The 6,719-nt window shown below is 42.5% G+C and overlaps 1 protein-coding gene across 2 annotated transcripts in view; it reads right to left on the minus strand.

Moving 5' to 3' along the window:
• Nucleotides 1–6,719, minus strand: part of ESRRG (estrogen related receptor gamma) — a 736,743-nt gene that overhangs the window by 676,125 nt on the left and 53,899 nt on the right. The window contains exon 1 of one of the 2 annotated variants that reach the window (XM_006155835.3): nt 521–631. The exons of the other annotated variant lie outside the window; for it this stretch is intronic. The gene's annotated coding sequence lies outside the window, so the exon portion shown is untranslated. Of the gene's footprint in view, nt 1–520; nt 632–6,719 lie in introns of those variants that run through there. 2 annotated transcript variants of the gene reach the window in all.

Consider the following 6,719-nt stretch of genomic DNA (forward strand, 5'->3'; position numbering starts at 1 on the left):
GAAAGAGGCGTAGAGGACAGGAGGGAGACACCTAGGACTACAGCAGCAGCAATCACCAGAAGAATTTTCCAGCCCATGACAGCGGTCCTCAACTCCTGGCACCACCCTTCCCCAAAGACCCCTGCCCCACAACCCCCTCACCCTTACCCCTCCCAGATACAGTGCCCTAACTCTGCCCTCACTCTTTGCCACTTTACCAAACACTGAAGTCTCAATCCAGGAAGGGGGATGGGAGGGGTGTTTAAGAACAAATCTAATTGCAATTAGAATTTATCTGTGTCTCCAGCACACACGCTGACAGTTTTGCAGTCATGGTAAGGCAAGTCTGCAAGAGGTGAGCAGTACTTATGGTTGTGTTATTGAGGGAGGGCTTGCTTTTTTTTTTTTACCAAGAGACTCTAAGCAAGTGAAGGGGGAAGGGGGGTAGCAAGATAGATTTCAACCAGGACTGCAAATCAAGAATGCCCCAGATGCAAATGTCTGTCTCCAGATGTTGATGATAAGGATTTGGACCAGTTACCTTGGCAGGGTCAGAACTGCAGCAGGTTAATCAGGTGAGTCGTCGGGGATTTTTAAAGAAGCCGAAGCCGGTTTCTTTGGCTATGAAAGTCTACAAAACCCCCATGCAGGAACATTGCACATCTTACACACGCCTCCTTTAACTAGGCTCCCGCGACCTCAGCAGGCGAGGGGGTGCTGGCCGGCCCGCCGGTGGCAAGGGCACGGCCCCCCGCTCTGCCCCCGCGGGCGCGGGGCCGGCCTGGCACCCGGGGTCCGCGTCCCGAGCGGCTGTGCACTCACCGAGCGCGGCTGCGAGAGAGGCTGCCAGGTTCTCCTCGGGTGGTTACGTGGTATGTGCACGTTTCTGTTTGCATGCGTTTCTCTCTCTTTTTAAAAATAAATATCGATATATTTTTAAAAAAATCCCGGCGCTGTCATGATTTGATTGCATTATTGCGTTTGCATAATTGACGCCTCTGGGTGTGTATATATGTGTGTATGTGCGTGTGATTTTTTTTTTCCCCTTTAAATCCTGCTGCTCCTGCCGCCACCGCCGCGGCAGCCGCCGGAAACGGAAAGCAAGCATGCGTTCATCTTTTGTCTTTCATTTTACCTTCAGGGTGACATTCAGTGCCAACTGCTCCCTTTTGACCGTCGCCAATCCCCGCCTGGGCAAAATAAATTTGAAAAACGTGGGGGGAGGGGAAGGAAATGCCCCCTCTGCCCGAATGCTGGGGTTTCTATTCCTTCCACGACCAGATGTCAAACCTACCCCACCCACCCCCCAGCCCCTGAAAAACCATTTTCCCTTCTACCCACCGGGCCCAGGCAGAGAATCGGCGCCAAGACAGCGAGGAGCATCCACCCAGGGCCAGACACTCATGTTAGCGGCTCGCACTTGCTGACTTGCATCTCTCAGTTGCATTCCCAGTGTGTAGGCCTCTCACAACTGGCGCTATTTTTGTCTCCCAGAGATGTTCTTTAAAGCGTTTTAAAAATGGGGAGGGGGTAAGGAAGAGAGAGAGAGGCTCAGGCCTCTATTTGGAGGTAGGGGGAACAGAGGGGGGGTTGCAAACACATCATAAAATCTGGGGGTGAAGGGACTTCTGGTATCTGACCCACCATGTGAGTCTGGAAGGGCAGAAAGGAGAACTCGGTTCTATTGCACTTATTCTGCAACAGGAAAACTTTTTTTTTAATGCAAAGACATTACTGCTGATTATTCATTGTATCTGTCATTTTTATAATTGTGTGCTCTAAGATCAGTAAGAAAGATCTCAAGAATAATCCTTAATGTTTATTTCTACAAACATGAGGATGTATTTTAGGGGTGACCACATGACAGGCAATGCACAGATCACTTCTTTTCATAATATTTACTTTGTGCTATTTGTGCAGTGTCTGGTATGTTTTGTGTAGCTTCTTTTTATCATAATATTGTGTATATCACTCCCACGTGTATGTTTCTGATAAAAATATCTACCACCAGCTTTGGCAAATAGTCTGCCCTTCTTTATCACTAATTACCCGTTTGAAGTAGCAGAATAAGCTTAGGATTTTTTTTTTTTTCTTTCAAGCCTGTAGTTGTTGACCTTGGTCAAGATCCTGTAGTGGTAAAGTCGCTGTTCCTACTGATTCCAAATTCCTAAAAGAGGACAGCAGAAGCAGACCTTGCAAAAAATACAACACAGAGGAGGATGTTGAATCTGAAAAGCAAAGTGGATTCAGAGGAAAAACTTTTGAATTCACCCAAGATAATCTGCAGTTGCTGAAGATTTAAAAATACTTTACCTATTTGAGAGTTTGGCTAAGTTGAATGAAAATAGCAAGTAATGTGTTAGGTCTTTTTCCTTTCGAGTCACAGTCCAAGAATCACTAGCAAATTCCACAGGGAAGACATTATAATTATGCAAAGACCAGACAATCAGAATTGGAGAAGAGCCCAGCTAAAGTAGACTAAAGGGTCTGAGGACTGTTGACTAATAGCCAGACCCTGAAACTTGAACGGCGTCTCTCCATTCTTGACAATTACATGGAGCTCCTTGACTTACTGTTTATCTGTCTCCTTAGGGTGCCAAAGGGATAAATTGGTACAGTCTTTTTGGTTTTTTTAGATGATTCTAAAGAGAGAAAGGGCCTACGAAGAACTTGTTTAGGGATCACCTATAGGTGTTATTCATAACTTTCTAGTAACTATTAAAGAGGTATTTGTTAATTTTCAATCGACCAACCTGGTTCTCCAGGATTTTTTACTTATTAACCTTGGCACTGGATCCTTAAAAACCCACCATTAAAGGAGAAAAACCATAAAAATTTGACTAACTTTAATCCCCTGAAATCCAATTTTCTTTTTTTCTTTTTAGACAAATGCCTTGCACGCAGTTTTTCACCAATCCACATGCCAGCACAGGCAGCCAAGTGGTCTCCTTCCCAGAGGTGAAATGTTTGAGCAACCAGCAGAGTATCGGCAGAGTACTCAAGTTCTCTGGAGGTTTGAATAGATCCTTTCTAAGTTCAGATTCTCTAAATCCAACTCTGCTTAAGAACAGTTTTCTGTTGTTTATTGCAGTTCAGACCCCTCAGACTCTTTCAAGTCTTTATTTTCTGGCTTCTCCCTAAATATAATAGTTAATACGGTTGTAGCGTGTTCAGTTTAACTTTCCAACCAAACCAAAGGGCATAAAAATGCTTACGAAGCTGGATGGAAGGCAGAGGAGGTGGTGTCCTAAACTTGTGCTTAGAACCTGAAAATCGAATTCAATGTCCTCAACAATATGAGAGGGGGACTTTAATATCTCCATTTTAACCAGGGAAACTGAGGTATGGAGGAGTTGAGTCATTCATCCAGGTTCACAGCTGGGATTTGAATTCAAGTCTTTGAGCTCTCAGTATCAAGCTCTCCACTTGCCTACCTACGTATTCAGCCTCATTTCAATATACTGGCATCATCCACCCATGGTTCCATCAGGCTAGTCCCTCACTACCCATCTCACAGACTCTACTAACTCCTACTCTAATGTCATTGCAAGCATTCAATGCTTCCTCTGTCTCTTCAAATTCTATTTGCATTTCAAACTCTATTGGTCATGGCCAGGTTCAAATCTTACTCCACTCACAAAGTTATTTGTTATTCTTGGGTATATCAATCATCACCTCTCACTGTTCTTCAATGTTCATTACTGCTTAGAACATCACTGTTCTCTAGTTGTTTCTGGGGCTTATTTTTAAATCCCTTCTTCACTTCCCAATTCCTTTCTGATAGAACTATACATTTTTTTTTTTAACTTTTTTCAATTTGCCTAACATAATCTGAAATGCAACACAAGCTCTTGCTAAATAGCTTCTGATGTAGCAACTGACATAAAACTGCCCCCTTCGAGCACTAGAAGACCCCTTACATGTATGGATTTGAAAGTTTTATGTGGCAAAATTTTATTCTTATAAGCAAAGATATTGAAAACTTGTTTCTCTTTATTTCAGACAGGCTCTAGAAAGCAACCAAGATTAGAATGGAAATTACTTAACTGTAGAAGCGTGTTATGATGAGGTAGGACTTAATGTGGGGGTTAGGGAGGGTTAGCAAATATGTTAACTGCAGTATTTGGAAAGCTACTGTAAACCTTATCATTCTGACTTTTAAGCTTTAATGAGCCTTTCTCTGCTCTATTTTTTAAATTTTCTCGGTGTTGGGAAATTAATTTTTTTCCACTTAAAAAGATAGAAAAACAGGGCCCGGATGTTGGTGCGGTAAAGCTCGGTGAAATGAAATTCAATGCACTGGCTCTGTGAGGCTAACCCACTTAGGAAAGCTCTGGGCTCACATCTAGAGAGCTCCCTGATGACGCCAGGTACACCTGCTCCCATGATCCAGTACTGGGTGAAGTGGGGGGAGGGTGGGTCACAGCAGGACCTGTTGGGGGTACTGTTTCTGTCTCTCACTCTCTCTCACTCATAGAAGAAATAAACAAACTTGAAGAAATAAAATCAAAAGGCAAGAGAATAAGTGGGACCAGTGATCAGGAGATGTCTGATCTCCCCTTGTATCTGCTATAGGACAGCCACATGTGACCTCTGGCAACTGAGTTAACCATTATGGACCTCAGCTCCCTACTTGCACAAGGAGAGCTTGAGCCAGTTTCCAAGGTCCTTCTAACTCTAAGCATCTACAAGTCTAAAACAGGATGTGAGAGAGAAAGAGAAAAAGACAAAGAGATTAGAATGAGCGCCTTCAGCCTGGAATGGGATAGTTTGTCAGAGGATTATGAAAAGATGCTGGAGAGCTCAAAAAAAGAAAGCAAAATTCCTATTTTTAATTCCCGAGTGTAGTCAAAAGTAGTTCAGAAAATAAAAAAATCGACAGACAAAAATACACTCAAACGTACATTTTTCAAAAATGTCCTTTATACATGAGAAAAAATCCATAACTACATATACCAGTAGCCTACCGTATCAGGCAAAATGTGGTCAGTTTTACATTTTTCCCGATTATAACATTCAGTAAGCCTCTCTGTGTATTCCTTTCCTTATTTATCCTTATGTATTGAATAATTATAACTCATTGACTCTTTCACCAGATTTTTGTTGGGATAAAATGAGAAGGCAGAAGTGAAAAGGATGCTACCAGTGCAGCAAAATATTGTGTCGGATGTGCCTCGTTTTGTACCTGCATTATGTCTCTAAAAATTTTCTCTTTTTTTGTTTATTGAGAAAGATTTTTGCTACAGGGCACATGCACCTGCCAGGGACACAGACAGAAAGTGAGAAATCTCCCCCAGGGAGTATGGCCATGCTATAATCCCTTCTCCTCCACTCTTCTCCCAGAATCTTCGGCACGCACACACATGCACCCAGCATGAGTTTCAAGCCTCCAGGTCCTGGATTCAAACTATGATTAGCCATGTGGGAGTCCAGTAACATAACCATTATGCCATCTGCTGGTCCAAAAACTTCTTTTTTAAAAGAATTATATTTTTTTATTCATCATTACCATCTTTTAAAAATTTTGCTATAGAGCGCACAAGCTCATCAGAGAGACAGAGAGAGAGAAGGTGAGAAAGCAAGCTGCCAGGTCCTGGATTCAAATCACACTGCCATGTGGGAGCCTAGTGCCTTTAACTGCCATGCCACCTGCTGGCCCTCAAAAGTTTTCCAAAATTAGTGGAGCCTATGGGGACAAGATTCCAGTTCCCTGGCTGAATAACTAAGTTGATTTTTCCCATCCCTTTCTAGTTATAGGACTTCACGAAGTCCCAGAGCTACTTAAAGGCAGAATCAGGACAGCAGTGCCGATCACTTGTCCTGCCCACAGGACAGCCCGTTCTCAACACTTACTGTACCAACTCTGGGAAAATGGGTAACTAATCATATCTCATTTAGGACCAAAACCTTCAGAACATTTATTTAAAACAGACATGTAGACAATGGCTCCAACATGAAAATATGAGAACAATTTTATCTAAGGCAGGGGTCCTTCACTTTCATGAAAGCTCTAGGGATCCATGGATGCATTAAGAAAGTCTTAAATTTTGCAAAATGGGTGAGTGTATGTCTGTGTGTCTTTATTGTTCTCAAGAGAAAAATCCATAACTTTCACCCTACTCTCAGAGGGATTCATGACTCTGAAAGGTTAAGAACCACTGATATAAGAATAGTTTAGTTTTGAAAAGAACTTAAAGAGAGTAACATATTTGGTTAAGCCAAATGCCGTGCTGGCTTCAAGGGTAGTGTGTAATGATTGCTGATATTCAAAATGACGGTCTTGAGACCCGATAAAAGTCTCAATCATCAAATAAATTTATTTTCAAGGTATTTTACTTAACTGACACTGAAAAATGTCCCAGCCTTTTTGGAAGATTTGAATATTGAATTAAAATGAAGTTTCTGCTTTTGTCTAAGCTGGCTATGCAATTCTCTGTGTAGGAAGCATGGTGGATTACTGTGAGAAGACACATTTTGATTCAGAGAATCCAGCTGAGAATCTAGTAGCCAAGAAGCGGGGGACACTGAAGCAGGGTCATAGAGGTGGGGTAGGGAAGAGGGGCTGGAGGGATATTTGGCCGGGAACTGGAATCAACAGACTCAAGTGTGTGGCTTGGGTAACTGAGTTAATAGCAGGATATTGAAGATGTACCAATAAAGGTTATGTTAAGAAAGTAATGCATGTGGTTTTAGATATGTTGGGGTTAAAGACCGAGGGAATAACAAAATCCCAGGGGCTC

The sequence above is a fragment of the Tupaia chinensis genome, unplaced genomic scaffold, assembly GCF_000334495.1.
Source record: "Tupaia chinensis unplaced genomic scaffold, TupChi_1.0 Scaffold000473_1, whole genome shotgun sequence".
In the NCBI taxonomy this organism is placed as follows: Eukaryota; Metazoa; Chordata; class Mammalia; order Scandentia; family Tupaiidae; genus Tupaia; species Tupaia belangeri.